The following is a 19,003-nucleotide window of genomic DNA, read 5'->3' on the forward strand; positions in this document are numbered from 1 at the left end:
CTTTTATTAAGGCTTCTTTTATGAATAGAAGATCTAATATTAATATAATCAAGTTTATCAGGTTTTTTTCTTTTACAACTTGGGAATTTTCTGTCTTGTTGAAGCTGTCCTTCCATACCTCAAGGGCAGAAAGTTATTAACTTTTATTATCTTCTAGTTTCAAAATTTTGCTTTCAACATTAATGTTATATGACTTTTATGTTTGGGATGAGGTAACGATCTCTTTTAAATTTTTTATATGAATAACCATTTTGTTTTACCTTCTTTTGTTGCCTAGTTTTTTCTTTCTCCACTGATTGGTCATGTTACCTCTACTGCCCATCAAAATTCAATATACGGTGTGGGCTTATTTTTGGTTTCTATTCTTTTCCATTGGTCAGTTTATCTTTCCTTATGCTAATGCCATATTGCCTTTTTAGTATAGCATTATAATGAGTCTATATATATGGTGGGGCAAATCTCCTTCCTTTTCTTCTGAAGTATTATTCTTGGCTCTTTGATCTTCCAGAGAAATTTTATGACCAATTTTTCTAATTCTGTGAAAAGCCCCATTGGAATTTTGATTGGAGATGCATTAAATTTATAAATCAATTTGGGGAAAACTGACATTTTTATGATATAAAAACTTGACATTTTTATGATATAGAAAGTGACATTTATATGATACCTCTGCAAACATGAGATAGATTTCCATTTATTTAGGTCTACTTCAGTGTTTTCACTAAAGTTTTATAACCCATCATTTGTAATGTATTTTATAGCTTTTGATGCTATTTTAAATACTGCCTTAGAAACATTTTCTAATTCTTTTCTATGATCCTGGATAGGTGATACATCCTTCTCAGGGTCTCACATACAGAGGTTGCACATATCCTTCTATCCCTCATACGTGATGATAATTTTGATCACTTGATTTATCTGCAGTATAATTACACTCTACCCAGCCCTTGCAACCAATAAACAGTCTGTGAGGAGACATTAAGACCATGCAAATATCCTACTCCTCATTAAGTGTTTGGTAGTGGAATAAGTCTCAGGTTCAGCTTACTCTGTTCAAGAATTAACGTGCAGCTATATCATGGGGCTTGTGGTTACTCTGGGTGACTTTGCCCTTTCCTAGTCTGCTGGTCCAATCTGGCTCTGGTCATGCTGGTGCCTATTTACTGACACACCCAGCAGCTCAGGTACCAACTCCGCACCTCTGCCAGCTGCCCCCAGGTATTTCCATCCATGGCCCTCGGCAGTTTTGCTTAGACCTCTAGGCTCCTAACTGTCCCCTTCCCATTGTCTAAGGCTAAAGTCTGGTAGTCTGTCTGTTTGTTTATGTGTTGGTGGGGTAGGGGACCTTGAAAGCTTTTCTACTTCCTGTAAGACCAGTGTGCCATATGCCTGAGGTAGGTGGTAACAGAACAAGAAGGTCTTTCAGAGCTTCTAGTTACTATTGACCTTGGAAGCCAATGACCTCTGGTACTCTTAGAGTATAATTTGTCATTTCATGAAAATATTTTTCTCGATGTTAAATTAACTCATTCCTACCTGATACCATATTTGAATCACTCAGCATTAAAAAAAAATGAAAGCAAAATTAGGCTATTTACTTCTCCAGTTGACAGATCTAATAAGTTAGGGAAACAAAGATATTTCTGACATGATAGAATGCTTTAAAGTTGTGGTTAGCAAGCACTTTCCTTGAAACCTATGAAAGGCAGGAAACTGGGTTGGTTGTTAGATGATCTCTAGATCTAACCCAGGATGATAATATCTAGATTCTTTAAAAAGTTTTGAAACACACAGGTATCGTAAGTTGAAAGAGGCTGTAAAGTGAATTGTTATTTCTTTTACAGTTTTTCTTGCCTTTAGGAAAATTACTTTTCTCATGAGCTTGATGAATGAAAGAAAAACAGTTTCAGAGGATTTTAAATTGTTAAACACATTAAGATAAATGCTAGAAAAATTTCCCCCTCTCTTTTATTAAGGAGACAGCCATATTACAGTTTCTTTCACTTATTTTGCAAAAGCACTGTCTGATTGGAAAGATTTCAGGTTGGAAATCTATAGTAGTGAACAGAAAACACCGTTGGGATGATTTGAATTGCTAGAGCCTGGCATTCTATAATATTTAGAAACACATCACCCAAGTGAATGTCACTATAGCTACACGTTGTCTTTTGGGGGAAAATCTGAGTCATTATTAAGAGGAATTGATTAGCTCCATAAATTTAATGATGTACTAATTTTTAAAGCACTTTTTGATTCTTGAAACTCTCATTTAACTTCAACAATTAAAAAAAATCCAACTAAACAGCAATAACTTTTGTACTTAAAAAACTGAACTGGGGGGCTTCCCTGGTGGCGCAGTGGTTGGGAGTCCGCCTGCCGATGCAGGGGACACGGGTTCATGCCCCGGTCCGGGAGGATCCCACATGCCGCGGAGCGGCTGGGCCCGTCAGCCATGGCCGCTGAGCCTGCGCGTCCGGAGCCTGTGCTCCGCAATGGGAGAGGCCACAACAGTGAGAGGCCCGCGTACAGCAAAAAAAAAAAAAAAAAAAAACTGAACTAGGACAAATGATTCTGTACTTACTTTCTCCCCTCCCCACCATGGAGGCAGAACTACAAGTCCTTTGGCTGTTAATTTTTTTTCTCCAAATCTGGATTTAGTTTAAGGATGTTATCAGAACAGTTTTTTGCATTTTGTTACTTTTTTTATCTTTTGGGAACTGTATTATTTCTGGGAGCTGCTCTAACTAATTACCACAAACTTGTTGTCTAAAAATGATAAAAATGTATTCTTTCACAGTTTTGGAGACCAGAAGTCTGAAATCAAGTTGTTGGCAGGGCTGTTCTGTCTCTGAACACTCTAGGGGAGAATCCATTCCTTGCCTCTTCCAGCTTTTGGTGGCTGTTGACATTCCCTGATGCTCCTTGCCTTGTAGCTGCGTCAGTCCAGTCTGAGCCTCCATGATCATGTTACTTCTCTTTGTGTGGCTTCTCTATGTGTCTGAGTCAAAACCTCAGCCTTTTTCCTGTAAGAATAGATGTGATTGCATTTAGGATCCACTTGGATAATCTGGAATAAACTCCTTCTCTCAAGATCATTAATCACATCTTCTGCTATTTAAGGCAGTATTCACAGGTTCTGGGTATTAGGACGTTGACATATCTTTTTGGGGACCAATTTAGCTGACTGTATTCTGTCCTCTGGTTTGCCACCAAATCATGTTCATCCCATAGGCAAAATGTGTTCACCCCATCCCCAAATCCCCAGAAGTCTCAACCCATTTCAGCATCAACTCCAAGTCCAAAAATTTGACTTAAACATCATTGCTAAAAAAGTTCCAGATCTAATAATCTACATAATCTAAATAAGGTAGAGGTGAGACTCTGGGTATGATCCACCTTGGAGCAACATTTCTTTCCATATGTAGACCTGTGAAAACTAGAAGACAAGTTATCTGTTTCCGAAATACAATGATGGGATAGACATAGTATAATAACTATAGATATTCCCATTTCAAAAGTAAGACAATAAAAGGAAGAAAGGGGTCACTGAGGGTTGACTAGAGTGGGCTATATGGTGACCCCCCAAAAGATATGTCCATATTCTAATTCCCAGATTCTGTGAATATTACCTTATATAGTAAAATAACTGATTAATTAAGGAACTTGAAAGAAGGGGCTATCTGTACAGTAGATTGTTCAGTGGGCTCTAAGTGTAATCATGCGTATCCTTATAAGAGACAGGCAGAGGAGTTCTGAGACAGATGCACAGAGAAGACACACAAGGAGGGGGAGCCACTGTGATCCCAGAGGCAGAGAGATTGACGTGATGCAGGCACAAGGCAAGGAATGCCAAGGACAACAATAGCCAGCAGAAACTGGAAGAGGCAAAGAGCGGGTTCTCCCATAGAGCCTTCAGAGGTAGCACATTCCTGCTGACACCTTGATTCCAGACCTCTGGCATCTGGATCCATGAGAGAACACATTTTTATTGTTTTAAGCCCCCAAGTTTGTTGTAATTTGTTACAGCAGCCACAGGAGATGAATATAGGAACATTTGAAGTTTCCACAGCTCTGTTTTCTTGCTCAAGATGGAATTACTTTTCCTTTATGTGAAATAAATAATTTTGACTAATAAAATTTTCAGCATTATAGTTTAACTCCAAAACAGGCAACAACAAGGAAAAGAACAATTGAAAATCTAGCCATGATATCTGCCATGTGTTTTCTGCCAGTGTCAACAAGGGGGAGAGGGTATTTGCTAGTTTGTTGAAAAATTAAACAGTCATCTGCTAGTGAAGCTCCACTAGGTGTCAAATTTTGCTTTCTTTCCTTTTTTGTGTGTGTGTAGACAAATTACAGGGCAGAAAAATAAGCTTGCATACTGTATCAGGCAGGGTTTGGTGAGGAGAATAGGCACTCTATTTTCTAAAATAGTTATTTTCACAGAAGTAATTTAATAGAAAGATATAAAATATAAGCAGGTAGTAGAGGACTGAAAAGAAAAAAGGGAACGTTGAGGCAATGCAGAGATAGTAACTGAAGGAAGCAACTCTCGCCACTGGAGCTCAGGGAGCAAGGAGCAGAGGTTGAGGCTATTGGAACAGAGAAGCTCGGAGAAAGGACCCTGTGGATCTGGTCCTGGTGCCTCTGAGGTGGCACAAGGTGGTTGGTTCCTGGAGTGTGGAAAAAATGGGAACTGGAATCAGCTCTTACTGAAGCTAACTGCTGCTGTTGGAATGACGCATTCGTGCTGGATGACCTCAACAGAACAGTGAGCAAACATAGGGAAGCAAGTCTCTCTCTCCTCCAGCCTCTAGTCTCTCTCTAGTACCCATTACTCGCAGCATCCAGAGACCCAGCTGGCAGACGTGAAAGATGGTTTGCAGAGCCCTAGCCCCAGCACCACAAAGCTGAGTGTAGAGGGGTAGGTTTGGAGCTGAGAGTCACCATCTGAGATCTGGATGCATTATATATAGATGAGAACTAATGAGGTGCTCTAAGTTATTTTGACTGTGAAACACTGAGTCTTGTTTTATTTCCTAAGTTCTGCAGCATCATTTAATTCATTTGGAGTGAGTGGAAGCCAGGCTGCTTGCTAATGGTTGCTGATTGTTTATTGAGAGGAGAGCAGACAGTCAGTGTAACTGCTCATGTGACTCAGTTGCTGGACCATTGAGGTAGAGAACTAACATTTCCAGAGTGAGATAGCAGCTTTCCTGGGGCCTTCAGGGCCTGTTGGTGGGGGGTAAAGTTGGATGGAGGGATGCCATAAAGTTATAAGAATATGGTGGTGGCTTCATTAAAGGAAGATGCTTTTGCACAGAAGGAACAGCCACTATGCTTAGTCTTGGGAATCATTTAGAACTGCTGCCAAGTGCCCTACTTAGTCATAAAAATGGATACAATTTGAGAAAACTGTGCTCCTGGCAAGCTATTATACTGGAATCAGAGGGTGGTTTGATGTTTTTTAGTTATGTTTCATCTTGAATGGAGACTTCTTTTAGCAAAAAAGGTTTGCTGTTGACATGTCTGAGGATAGATGCTTCCTTGCCCTCCCACACTGCCCCTTCCCTTTGCACAAGAAGTCCAGCATGCTTTAACTTTTCAGCATATAGTCTCAGAACATCGCTTTTGTGTTAGTGGGGTATCTTGACCTGGACGATCTGCCTCTTGCTCCAAGTACATTTAGTTAGGAAGGTGCAGGCTGTAGCACCACTGAAATTGCCTCGCATCTCTGCAAGTGGATAGAAAACTAATGTACAACCTCTGGCTCTTTTAGGATCTTTCAAGGTGCCTGAGGAGCCTGGCTTCCCAATACCTGCTGGAGTGTTCAAGAAGGTGTGGATCTCTGGCTACGTGTTAGCAAGTCTTAGCATCATTTTCCCCGAAGGTACTGTCTATCATTAGGCTCTTTAGGCTCTCCATTAGAATTTGTGTTTTCTGCCATGATTTTATCTTCCTCTTTCCTTTCACATTCACCCCACTATATCTGAAAATGTTAAATTTATTCGAAATGTAAATCTCCCAGAAATTGTGTACCCATGACCCACATGTGAATGCCCTTCTCACCCTGCTTAGGCTTTGCCATCTTCTCTAGGCCACCATGATTGCCTCTCCTGTTGGTCTAGCACTTCGATGTCCTTCTTGCTCTGTGCCACCTAATTGTTTTCTTATTGAATTTTTAGGAAAGGAAGAGAGTAGCGTGGAAGGGAAAGGAAAGGAAGAATAGGAGGAAGAAGAAAAACTGAATCAGAACATTTTTATTATGTGTACACTGGGGGTGCTTTTTTGTTTTCTTCTTTCAAAGAGTTTAAAATGCTGGGGCTCGAGGTGGGAGAAGGGGAGACAGAGGAGAACTAGGATAGAAAGGAAGAAGTGGAGGAACAGGAGGTAACAAAGGTCTCCATTCTAATGGGCAGAGAAATGATGACAAAGGACTCATTGCCAGGCCTCCATCAATTGGGGACCATCCAATGACATATCAACCTATGGGCAAGTCCCTCTGAACAGAGAGTAGGGGACTCAAGTCTCAAGTGGGTACTCAGTGCTGCCTAATCCTTCCACATCCCCCTTGTATATTTGCTGCCTACCTCTTCCTTTCTTGTTCTGTGCTGATGCAGTTGCCTCTGGTACTTCGACAAGAGAAGCTGAGTGATCAGACTGGAACTTCTTTGTAATCCCATCCCCAACTCTGTCCACTCCCCTGCGTTATTGGCACCTTGTTTTTTGCTTTGCTGTTACCTAGAGTGTCCATGCTCCTACCAAAGTCAAGCCCACCACGCCCTGGTGCCCTGGAGGGTCCCATTTCTTTTCATGTTGTGTAAACGTTGCCTCTGTGGTTCTCCCTCCTTTCCCTTTTGTTCTTGATTCCTTTTACTCTACTGGTTCATACCCATCACCACCCTATACCTTAAACATAACACTAACACTCCGTCCAAATGCCTCCCAGAGGCATTCTTATATTCCGCTTAAGTCTATGGCATGTTCTGCCCTGGATAATACTGTATCTTCTGCACTTCTCATCCCTGGTGTCTTGACAACAGTGTGTTTTGACAAGATGCAAGTTGTGTTGCAAATAATTGTTACTCTTAGTTGTTGGTGTGTTAAAATTTGTAACAGATTTATTTATATAATTAATGTCCCTAGTTATGGCACTCATTCACTAGTATTCTGGTATACTTGCTTTAGTGTGAAATAAAGAGGTGAATTGAAAGCTATCGCAGTAAGAGTAGAGTGTATGTCTTGCGTGGGAATAATTGTTACAACTGGAGAAAAGTTTTCATAATCGTTTTGCCAAGCCATTTAATGCTCTCCCCAACTTCTCATTAGATGTAGAAAATTCCTTCTTTTCACCAAGCAGGTAGTTTCAGAATTTTATTTTCTTCTTAAGGCATTTATAGACATTCCAAGAAGACTAATTTGCTTTAAACAAGTGATGTCATGAGGTGTATATTGCAAAAAAGTTTTTTTTTGTGTGTGTGTGAATATTGTACCTTGATAATTTAAAACAATGTAGTGATTAAGAAAGACTTAGAGCCAAACTGTGAACCCCAAACTGGAAAATAATAGCTGAAACTTAAACTCATTAAACTGCCATTATTTTTTACTCAGCTACAAATCATAGTAATTAAAAAGTAAACAAACTAAGAGACAAAAATAAATCAGAAATTGGCTCTCAGTTTTCTAAGACAACTACAGTAGACTATCAAAATATTCTTTACACTGAACCAGGATCCGAGACCCAGGTTGAAACCAGTGTTTTAACAGTAACACAAACTCATGACGTTTGGAGTGCAAGACAAGCACAGGACAAGTTGAAGATCCTGGATGACATTGCTTGTTTGTAAGCTCCTTGAGGGTCAACGATAAGATAGTGCTGGGCATTTGTTACATGCTCAAAAATTGCTTAAGTGGGCTTCCCTGGTGGCGCAGTGGTTGAGAGTCCACCTGCCGATGCAGGGGACACGGGTTCGTGCCCCGGTCCGGGAAGATCCCACATGCCACGGAGCAGCTGGGCCCGTGAGCCATGGCGGCTGAGCCTGCGCGTCCGGAGCCTGTGCTCCGCAACGGGAGAGGCCACAGCAGTGAGAGGCCCGCGTACCGGAAAAAAAAAAAAAATTGCCTAAGTGACTCAAAAAAATCCAGTCTGTTATAGTTGGCTGAATTCATGACCACCTCTCAGCTATAAATAGTATGTGGAATTCAGCAGGTAAACATTAGGGTGGCCTTTATGTACCCCTTTTAATTATTATTTCTTCTCATCTTTAACCTCTCTTCCTTCTGAACTCCCCACTATCCCTGAGGTAGAGACTGGGACATGTAATTCTCCTCACTAATGCAGCATTATTATTAATAATAAGATTTACAACTTTTTTAAAAAATTGAAGTGTAGTTGATTTACAATGTCGTGTTAGTTTCAGGTGTATAGCAAAGTGATTCAGTATATTATATATATGTATATTCTTTTTTGAATTCCTTTCCCATTTAGGTTATTACAAAATATTGAGTATAGTTCCCTGTGCTATACAATAAGTCCTTGTTGGTTATCTATTTCATATTTAGTAGTGTGTATATGTTTAGGATTTACAACTTTAAATTTGAGCTTCAGTTTATGGATGAAGGAAGAATTGAGAGATGGCAGGGTCAGAGTTTCGAGTGGGCCTTCTTATGTTCAGTAGTTAGTATTCAGAGCAAATAATTAGCTTTTTTAGAGAAGCCTCATTGCATTCTGGGTTAAAAGTTCTGCTATAAGGTGCTTCTAAGCTCTACTGCTGTGCTGAGAATGATTTTTCTTAAAGAGAAGACTGGAGTTAAATGTTGATAAAGTGGAATTTGGTTCTCCCTTCTTGTTTTTAATTATTCTTGAGGTCACTAAGTTACAGAGGAGTCTGGCCTTCTACTGGCAAGATTTTTTGTAACAATAGTGTGTAAAGTTTATTCACCACAATTAATTTTCAGTTTCACTTAGAGTGGATGGTATCTGCTAATGCACGTGCCAACAGTCTCTGTAAAGGGAGATACTTCCTTAGAGTGCTCAAGCTCTAAGCAACAACAAAGTATAAAAAGAAAAGCAAAATCACTCCACTGGTCAACTCACTTGATTTGTTCTTCAGCAAAGAAACTACTTGTACTGTGAAGGCTAAATCAGTAGGTCTGCAGTTAGCATGATGTATCCTACTGAAATAAGAAATGTTCCTGTGCTACACTAACTCCTGGTCAAGGCATGAAGCACGCTGATGAAGAGTGTTACTTTGTGAACATAGACCAGTGAGTTTTGGAGTAGTTTGTATCAGCTTGTGAGCATTATTTGTTAATAACAGTGAGATTGATGATTTGAACCTGGTTTCAGTGAGATCCAGGGAGAGCTCTACTGTTAAGGCTGATTACATACTAGGTTTATGCCTACATGACCAGCAAAATTAAACAAACAAACAAATAACCATACAAACCCAAAACACCCAGATAAGACTCTCATGTTAGGCTTTTTTCCAAGAGAGAAGGTGCATCCTTAGAGAGGGAGGGCAAAGGAATGCACATCTAGCCTCCCTGGATTCCTTGCTGCAAGGCAGCTTTTGCTGAGATGCATATCCTTACTTAATTTTGTTTCTATATTGCACTTAAAAAAATTCCTGGCATTGTACATTTATTCAAAGAATATCAGAATTTTGTAGACATGTAGACTGGTTCTACTTGATTTTTTTAAACTTTTGACTCCCAATTTTTTAAAAATGAAGACATTTTTAAGAGCAGTTTCAGATTCACAGAAAAATCAAAGGAACAGTTATGTCCCATATATACCAGCCCCACACATGCATAGCCTCACCATTATCAACGTTGCCCACCAGAGTGGTACATTTGTTACAGTTGATGAACCTACATTGACGCACCATGATCACCAAAAATATGTGGTTTACCTTAGGGTTCATTCTTGGTGTTGTACACTCTATGGGTTTGACAAATGTATAATGACATGTATCTACCATTATAGTATCATACAGAGTATTTTCACTGCCCTAAAAGTCCTCTGTGCTATGCCTATTCACCCTTCTTTCCCTCTCAACCCCTGGCAACCTCTGATCTTTTTACTGTCTGCATAGTTTTGCTTTTTCTAGAACGTCATGTAATTGGAATCATACAGTATGTAGCCTTTTCAGATTGGCTCCTTTCACTTGGTAATATATATTTAAGTTTCCTCCATGTCTTTTCATGGCTTGATAGTTCATTTCTTTTTAATGCTGGATAATAGCCCATTGTCTAAATGTACTGTGGTTTATCCATTCAGCTACTGGAAGACATCTTGGTTGCTTCCAAGTTTTGGCAATTATGAACAAAGCTGCTGTAAATATCCATGTGCAGGTTTCTGTGTGCACATAAGTTTTTAACTCTTTTAGGTAAATACTGAGGAGCACAAGAGTATGGTAAGAGTCTTGTAAGAAAGTCTTGTAAGAAACCACCAAACTGTCTTCCCAAGAGGCTGTACCATTTTGCATTCCCACCAGCAATAAATGAGAGTTTCTGTTGCTCCACATCCTCACCAGCCTTTGGTGGTGTCAGTGTTCTGGATTTTGGCCATTCTAATAGGTGTGTACTGGTATCTCATTGTTTTAAGTTGCATTTCCCTGATGACATATGATGTGGAGCCTCTATTTTACCCTTTTCTTGCAAAAAACCCACAAAATTTTAAGCATTGTTATTCTGGGTCTTGTGTGTCTTCTTTAGTAATTAAATCCTGCTTAATGGCCACTGTGAGAGCAGTACTATTGGCAGTTTCTTTTGTAGCCTTGCAGAACATATTATTTAAAAATTTTTACAAATCAGAATTATACCACTGATAATATTTAACAATTTGCTTTTTAAAAAATCATGTGAATATGTAGATTATTTTTAGTTTTAAACTAAACTAAAAGAAACAACAACAACAAAAAAGCAAATATCCTTGGTGTAAATTTTTAAAATTTTACAACTTTATGTTAAAAAACATTCTTTTCCAAGAGTTTCAAAATTTTCAACAAGGAAAAGTTAAATATTGTGTGTGGTAATTTCCTGGGTACTTCTAATGAAAAAATGCTTTTAATTAGCAATGTCTGTAGAATATGTGACAACCCAAATGACAGTAATATTTAGGGCCCTTTGAATCTGCTATATATTATTCAGTGTTTTTCTTCTGTTTCTTTTCCCATTTTCTTTCATGTTCAGAATTCTTGCAGAATGTTCCTTTAAAAGTATATATTCTCCTGAAATCCATTCTCCAAAATTATATTTGACTTCACCTATCACTCATGGCTTTGCTTAGGTGAGGCTCTGAGCAGTTGCCCATTTGTTCTGTTTTTAATGGACTGTATATATGGTTGTGTGTTGGCTGCATTTCATGACTCCCCATGAGACTAAATACCTTTAAATATTTTTTTTTTGCTTTGTCAAGTGCCAGGGGTATTAGTCTGTTGGCAGTGGGGCCTGACAGAAGGGTAGGACCATCCTAGCCCTGAAGGAATGTGCAGTATTTGAATGGTATGATGGACAAGTGGTAGATCAGGAATCACCTAAAGGGCACAAGTAGAAAATCGTCATCTAGCCTACATTACTATGGTGTGTGGTGGTGTAATAGAAGCTCATGGTTAGGGTCTTTTCACTATTCTTATGCACAATAAAATATCAAATCTTCTTGCTAATATTTTCAAAAATCTCTTGCACACTGTTGTTACTTTGGACCTAACAAACAAGGGATATATTGGTGAATTGCTTTTCAAAATCTATTTTGTAGAAAGTGAGGAGCACGAGGTATGTGTGTGCATGTTTGTGTGTTCACCCCTTATATTGTGTAATCTGGTTCATACATGTACTATTGTCTATGAAAGTAGGCCCTCTCAATCTTCCCATCACATTTTCTCATATTTAAAATTTTCCATGGGATTAGCTTTTGAGTTTTAAATGTTAGAATGCATTCATGGTTTGGTTGGCTTCCTTTAGGACTTCTGTCCTGTGGATCAGTGGAATTCTCTCTTATGTGTATAATAATATTTCTTACCTTTAACAATCCTTTTAAAATATCTCTCTGATATGTCATCTGAGCTATTTAACAGTGCCTATTGTACTGTCATATGCATGAACATGGATTTATGAAAAGGGTCAGTCTGACAGAAGCATGAAGTCTAGATCCCCTAAAGAGTGTCACAATACCATTAGAAACAGAAAGGGCAGTGAGGGTGTTAGGGCAACTTTGGGAGTCACATGGCATTCATCAACATAGTATAGTGAGGAACATCAAAGACTGATGGAGGCAATGACGATTTTATTCCTTTGAGCCCTTGTTCACTACAACTGCACTGAACTTCCACTTGAACATCAACCATCACAGTTACTTACTGTGTTCAGGAGACGGTTTGTGAAACACAAGTGAGGGAGAAGTTCTGTTCCCTCCTTCAGCTCCTGTCAGTCCAAATTCTTCAGGGAAGATGACACTGATAGGGAATAGAAGAAACAGAGAGGAAATGGAGACCATACATACTTAGGCAACTAGAAAATCCCCACACCATTCAGTAAAATCGTGCTTTTCCTTTAGGTCAAGAGAACCTAGTTGGTAAATTTAAGCAATTTTTTTTGCATAATCATTAACATCTAACTTTGAGTTAGCAGAAAATTTTCAAAAAATTTTAAATAAGAATATCTAAAACCAAGAGAACTTGTAAAACGAAGGATATGAAAAGCAGATACAAAATATATCAGCTTTATGTTCATCCATCTGTATTATAACAGATTGCATAAAGAAAGACAAATAGGAAATTTGTAATTTGGAAATTTATTAAGAGGTCAGGAACAAGACAAGGATATCCACTCTTCCTACTTCTATTTAACATAATATTGGAAGCCCTACCTGCAGCAATCAGACAAGATGGGAGGATTTGTTTACTGGACTTTAAGACATTATTAAGCAACAGTAATTAAGACAATGTGGCACTGCCTCAAGGAAAGACAAATAGATAAATGAAATAGATCAATTGAATAGATAGTCCAAAATAGACCCACACATATGTGGATACCTGTGTTACAACAAAGGTTGTATCTTTGTTGTAAAGGTGAGTAAAGAACAATCTTTTAAATTAATGATGTCTATACAATTGTATACACAAATGGAAAAATTGATATTAGACCCTTATGTTAAACATAAAGCAAACAAATAAAAAAAGAAAATTTAAGTAAATTGTATATCTCATGTGAAAAGCAACACTATAGCTCCTAGATAGTAACATAAGAGAATATCATCATGACCTCAAAGTAGGGAAGGGCTTCTTTAAAAATACACAAAAAGCATTAGCAATAAAGGAAAAGGCTGATAAATTGGACTACATTGAAATTTAAAGCTTCTGTCCATCGAAAGATACCATTATCAGAGTAAAAAAGCAGGCATAAGCAGAAAATATTTGCAGCATGTAAATCCAATAGAGGACCCATATCCAGATTATGTATAAAGAACCCTTAAAAGTCAGTTTTTCAAGACAGTCAACCAAATGAAAGTGGTAAAGAGATTTGAACAAACACTTCACAAGAATTGACCCATAAACTTATTAGTCACCAGGGAGATCCAAGTTAAAAGCACAATGATATGCAACTATACACTCATCAGAATGGGCTAAATTAAAAGATTGCAAGGATATAAAAAAATATGCATTCTCATATATTGCTGATGGGAATATAAATTGGTACAACTTCTTGGAAAAGAGTTTGTCATCATATATAAAAAGCGAAAGATATGATAGACTATAAATAAGAAAATCCGGTCCTAAATAAATAACCAGTGTTGTGCTGATAAATATTTAAATTTGAATTTTGTTTTTATCGAATCCGCTCTGACAGTCTATGTTTTATTTATTTATTTATTATTTATTTATATTTTTAATTAAAAAAATTTTAAATAGAACTTTATTGGAGTGTAATTGCTTCACAATACTGTCTTAGTTTCTGTTGCAAAACAAAGTGAATCAGCCATATGCATACACATGTCCGCATAACCCTTCCCATTTGAGCCTCCCTCCCATCCTCCCTATTCCACCCCTCTAGGTCATCGCAAAGCCCCGAGCTGATCTCCCTGTGCTATGGTGCTGCTTCCCACCAGCCAACTATTTTACATTCAGTAGTGTATATGTGTCGATGCTACTCTCACTTGGCCCCAAATTCGCCCTCCCAGCCCATGTCCTCGAGTCCATTTTCTTCCTTTTATTTTTTTTTACATATATAATTTTAACATCGTTATTGGAGTATAATTGCTTTACAATAGTGTGTTAGTTTCTGCTTTATAACAAAGTGCATCAGCTATACGTATATATATATCCCCATATCTCCTCCCTCTTGCGTCTCCTGCCCACCCTCCCTATCCCACCCCTCTAGGTGGTCACAAAGCACCGAGCTGATCTCCCTGTGCTATGCAGCTGCTTCCCACTAGCTATCTGTTTTACATTTGGTAGTGTGTATAAATCCATGCCACTCTCTCACTTCATCCCAGCTTACCCTTCCCCCTCCCCATGTCCTCAAGTCCATTGTCTACGTCTGCGTCTTTATTCCTGTCCTGCCCCTAGGTTCTTCAGAACCATTTTTTCTTTTTTTTTTCTTTTGGTTCCATATTTATGTTAACATACAGTATTTGTTTTTCTCTTTTTGACTTCCTTCACTCTGTATGACAGACTCTGGGTCCATTCACTTCACTACAAATAACTCAACTCCTTTTCTTTTTATGGCTGAGTAATATTCCATTGTATATATGTGCCACATCTTCTTTATCCATTCATCTGTCAAAGGACACTTAGGTTGCTTCCATGTCCTGGCTATTATAAATAGAGCTGCAGTGAACATTGTGTGGTACATGACTCTTTCTGAATTATGGTTTTTTTCACGGTATATGCCCAGTAGTGGGATTGCTGGGTCATATGGTAGTTCTATTTTTAGTTTTTTAAGGAACCTCCATACTGTTCTCCATAGTGGCTGTATCAACTTACATTCCCACCAGCAGTGCAAGAGGGTTCCCCTTTCCCAACACCCTCTCCAGCACTTATTGTTTGTAGATTTTTTGATGATGGCCATTCTGACCTGTATGACATGACACCTCATTGTAGTTTTGACTTGCATTTCTCTAATGATTAGTGATGTTGAGCATCCTTTCATGTGTTTGTTGGCAATCTGTATATCTACTTTGGAGAAATGTCTAATTAGGTCTTCTGCCCATTTTTGGATTGGGTTGTTTGATTTTTGATATTGAGCTGCATGAGCTGCTTGTAAAGTTTGGAGATTAATCCTTTGTCAGTTGCTTCGTTTGCAAATATTTTCTCCCATTCTGAGGGTTGTCTTTTGGTCTTGTTTATGGTTTCCTTTGCTGTGCAAAAGCTTTTAAGTGTCATTAGGTCCCATTTGTTTATTTTTGTTTTTATCTCCATTTCCCTACGAGGTGGGTCAAAAAGGATCTTTCTGTGATTTATGTCATAGAGTGTTCTGCCTATATTTTCCTCTTAAGAGTTTTATAGTGTCTGATCTTACATTTAGGTCTTTAATCCATTTTGAGTTTATTTTTGTGTATGGTGTTAGGGAGTGCTCTAATTTCATTCTTTTACATGTAGCTGTCCAGTTTTCCCAGCACCACTTATTGAAGAGGCTGTCTTTTCTCCATTGTATATTCTTGCCTCCTTTATCAAAAATAAGGTGACCATGTGTGCATGGGTTTATCCTTGGGCTTTCTATCCTGTTCCATTGATCTATATTTCCATTTTTGTGCCAGTAGCATACTCTCTTGATTACTCTAGCTTTGTAGTATAGTCTGAAATCAGGGAGTCTGATTCCCCCAGCTCTGTTTTTCTTTCTCAAGATTGCTTTGGCTATTCGAGATCTTTTGTGTTTCCATACAAATTGTGAAATTTTTTGATCTAGTTCTATGAAAAATACCATTGATAGGTAGTTTGATAGGGATTGCACTGAATCTGTAGATTGCTTTGGGTCATGTAGTCATTTTCACAATGTTGATTCTTCCAATCCAAAAACATGGTATATTTCTCCACCTGTTTATGTCATCTTTGATTTCTTTCATCAGTGTTTTATCGTTTTCTGAGTACAAGTCTTTTGCCTCCTTAGGCAGGTTTATTCCTAGGTATTTTATTCTTTTTGTTGCAGTGGGTAAAGGGAGTGTTTCCTTAATTTCTCTTTCTGATTTTTCATTGTTGGTGTATAGGAATGCCAGAGATTTCTGTGCATTAATTTTGTATCCTGCAACCTTACAAAATTTATTGATTTGCTCTAGTAGTTTTCTGGTGACATCTTTAGGATTTTCTATGTGTAGTATCATGTCATCAGCAAACAGTGACAGTTTTACTTCTTGTTTTCCAATTTGTATTCCTTTTCTTTTTCTTCTCTGATTGCTATGGCTAGGACTTGCAAAACTATGTTGAATAAGAGTGGCAAGAGTGGACATCCTTGTCTTGTTCCTGATCTTAGTGGAAATGCTTTCAGTTTTTCACCATTGAGTATGATGCTTGCTGTGGGATTGTCATATATGGCCTTTATTATTTTGAGGTAGGTTCCCTCTATTCCCATTTTCTGGAGAGTTTTTTAAATCATAGATGGGTGTTGAATTTTGTCAAAAATTTACTGCATCTATTGCAATGATCATATGGTTTTTATTCCTTAATTTGTTAATGTGGTGTATCACATTAATTGATTTGCATATTTTGAAGAATCCTTGCATCCCTGGGATAAATCCCACTTGATCATGGTGTATGATCCTTTCAGTGTGCTGTTTGATTCTGTTTACTAGTATTTTGTTCAGGATTTTTGCATCTGTGTTCATCAGTGATATTGGTGTATAATTTTCTTTTTTTGTGATATCTTTTTCTGGTTTTGGTAACAGGGTGATGGTGGCTTCATAGAATGAATTTGGGAGTGTTTCTCCCTCTGCAGTTTTTTGGAAGAGTTTGAGAAGGATAGATGTTAGCTCTTCTCTTAATGTTTGATAGAATTTGCCTGTAAAGCCATCTGGTCCTGGATTTTTGTTTGTTGGAAGATTTTAAATTACAGTTTCAATTTCATTACTTGTGATAGGTTTGTTTTTATTTTCTAATTCTTCCTGGTTCAGTCTTGGAAATTTGTACCTTTCCAAGAATATTTCCTTTTCTTTGTGGTTGTCCATTTTATTGGCATATAGTTGTTTGTAGTAGTCTCTTATAAACCTTTGTATTTCTGCTGTGTCAGTTGTGATTTCTCCTTTTTCATTTCGAATTTTATTGATTTGCGTCCTCTCCCTTTGTTTCTTGATGTCCGGCTAATGGTTTATCAATTTTGTTTATCTTCTCAAAGAACCAGCTTTTAGTTTTATTGATCTTTGCAAGTGTTTTCTTTGTTTGTATTTCATTTATTTTACTCTGATCTTTATGATTTCTTTCCTTCTACTGACTTCGGATTTTCTTTGTTCTTCTTTCTCTAGTTGTTGTAAGTGTAGGGTTAGATTGTTTATTTGAGATTTTTCTTGTTTCTTGAGGTGAGATTGGATTGCTATAAACTTCCTGCTTAGAAATGTGCTTTTGCTGCATCCCATAGATTTTGGGCCTTCGTGTTTTCGTTGTCATTTGTTTCTATGTATTTTTAAATTTCTTCTTTGATTTCTTTAGTGATCTCTTGGTTATTTAGTAGGACACTGCTTAGCCTCCATGTATTTGTGTTTTTTATAGTTTTTTTCCTGTAACTGATTTCCAATCTCATATCGTTGTGGTCAGAAAAGATGCTTGATACAATTTCAATTTTCTTAAATTTTCCGAGGCTTGATTTGTGACCCAAGGTGTGATCTATCCTGGAGAATGTTCCATGTGCACTTGAGAAGAAAGTGTATTCTGCCACTTTTGGGTGGAATGTTCTATAAATATCAACTAGATCCATCTGGTCTATTGTGTCATTAAAGCTTGTGTTTCCTTATTTATTTTCTGTTTGGATGATCTGTCCATTGGTTAAGTGGGGTATCCTACTATTTTTGTGTTACTGTCAATTTCTCCTTTCATGGTTTTTGGCATTTGCCTTATGTATTTAGGTGTTCCTTTGTTGGGTGCATAAACATTTATAATTGTTATATCTTCTTGGATTGATCCTTTAATCATTATGTAGTGTCCCTCCTTATCTCTTGTAACAGTCTTTATTTTAAAGTCTATTTTATCTGATACGAGTATTGGTACTCCAGCTTTCTTTTGATTTCCATTTGCACGAAATATCTTTCCCCATCCTTTCACTTTCACTCTGTATGTGTCCCTACATCTGAAGTGGGTCTCTTGTAGACAGCATATATATGGGTCTTGTTTTTGTATCCATTCAGCAAGCCTGTGTCTTTTGGTTGGGGCATTTAACCTATTTACATTCAAGGTTATTATCGATATGTATGTTCCTATTACTATTTGCTTAATTGTTTTGGGTTTGTTTTTGTGGGTCTTTTTCTTCTTTTGTGGTTCTTGCTTAGAAGATTTTCTTTAGCATTTGTTGTAAAGCTGCTTTGGTGGTGCAGAATTCTCTTAGCTTTTGCTTGTCTGAAATGGTTTTGACTTCTCCATCAGATGTGGATGAGATCCTTTCTGGGTAGAGTAATCTTGGTTGTAGGTTTTTCTCTTTCATCACTTTAAGTATATCCTGCTACTCCCTTCTTGCCTGTAGAGTTTCCACTCAAAAATTAGCTGATGACCTTATGGGGATTCCTTTGTATGTTATTTTTTGTTTTTCCCTTGCTGCTTTTAATATATTTTCTTTGAATTTAATTTTTGTTAGTTTGATTAATATGTGTCTTAGTGTGATTTTTCCTATGGTTTATCCTGTATGGGAGTCTCTGTGCTTCCTGGACTTGGGTGACTATTTCCTTTCCCATGTTAGGGTAGTTTTCAACTATAATCTCTTCAAGTATTTTCTCAGACCCTTTCTTTTTCTCTTCTTCTGGAACCCCTCTAATTTGAATTGGTGCGTTCAGTGTTGTCCCAGATGTCTCTGGATTGTCTTCTAT

The 19,003-nt window shown here is 37.8% G+C and overlaps 1 long non-coding RNA gene across 1 annotated transcript in view; it reads left to right on the top strand.

The window, feature by feature from the left end:
* The window catches only part of LOC309810075, a 352,203-nt gene that overhangs the window by 189,275 nt on the left and 143,925 nt on the right, over window positions 1-19,003 (top strand). Inside the window, exon 2 of the long non-coding RNA XR_014294935.1 lies at window positions 5,780-5,890. This is a non-coding gene — a long non-coding RNA (uncharacterized lncRNA). The remainder of the gene's footprint in view (window positions 1-5,779; window positions 5,891-19,003) is intronic.

This window comes from Mesoplodon mirus (assembly GCF_964341445.2).
Source record: "Mesoplodon mirus genome assembly, chromosome: 9".
Classification (NCBI taxonomy): Eukaryota; Metazoa; Chordata; class Mammalia; order Artiodactyla; family Ziphiidae; genus Mesoplodon; species Mesoplodon mirus.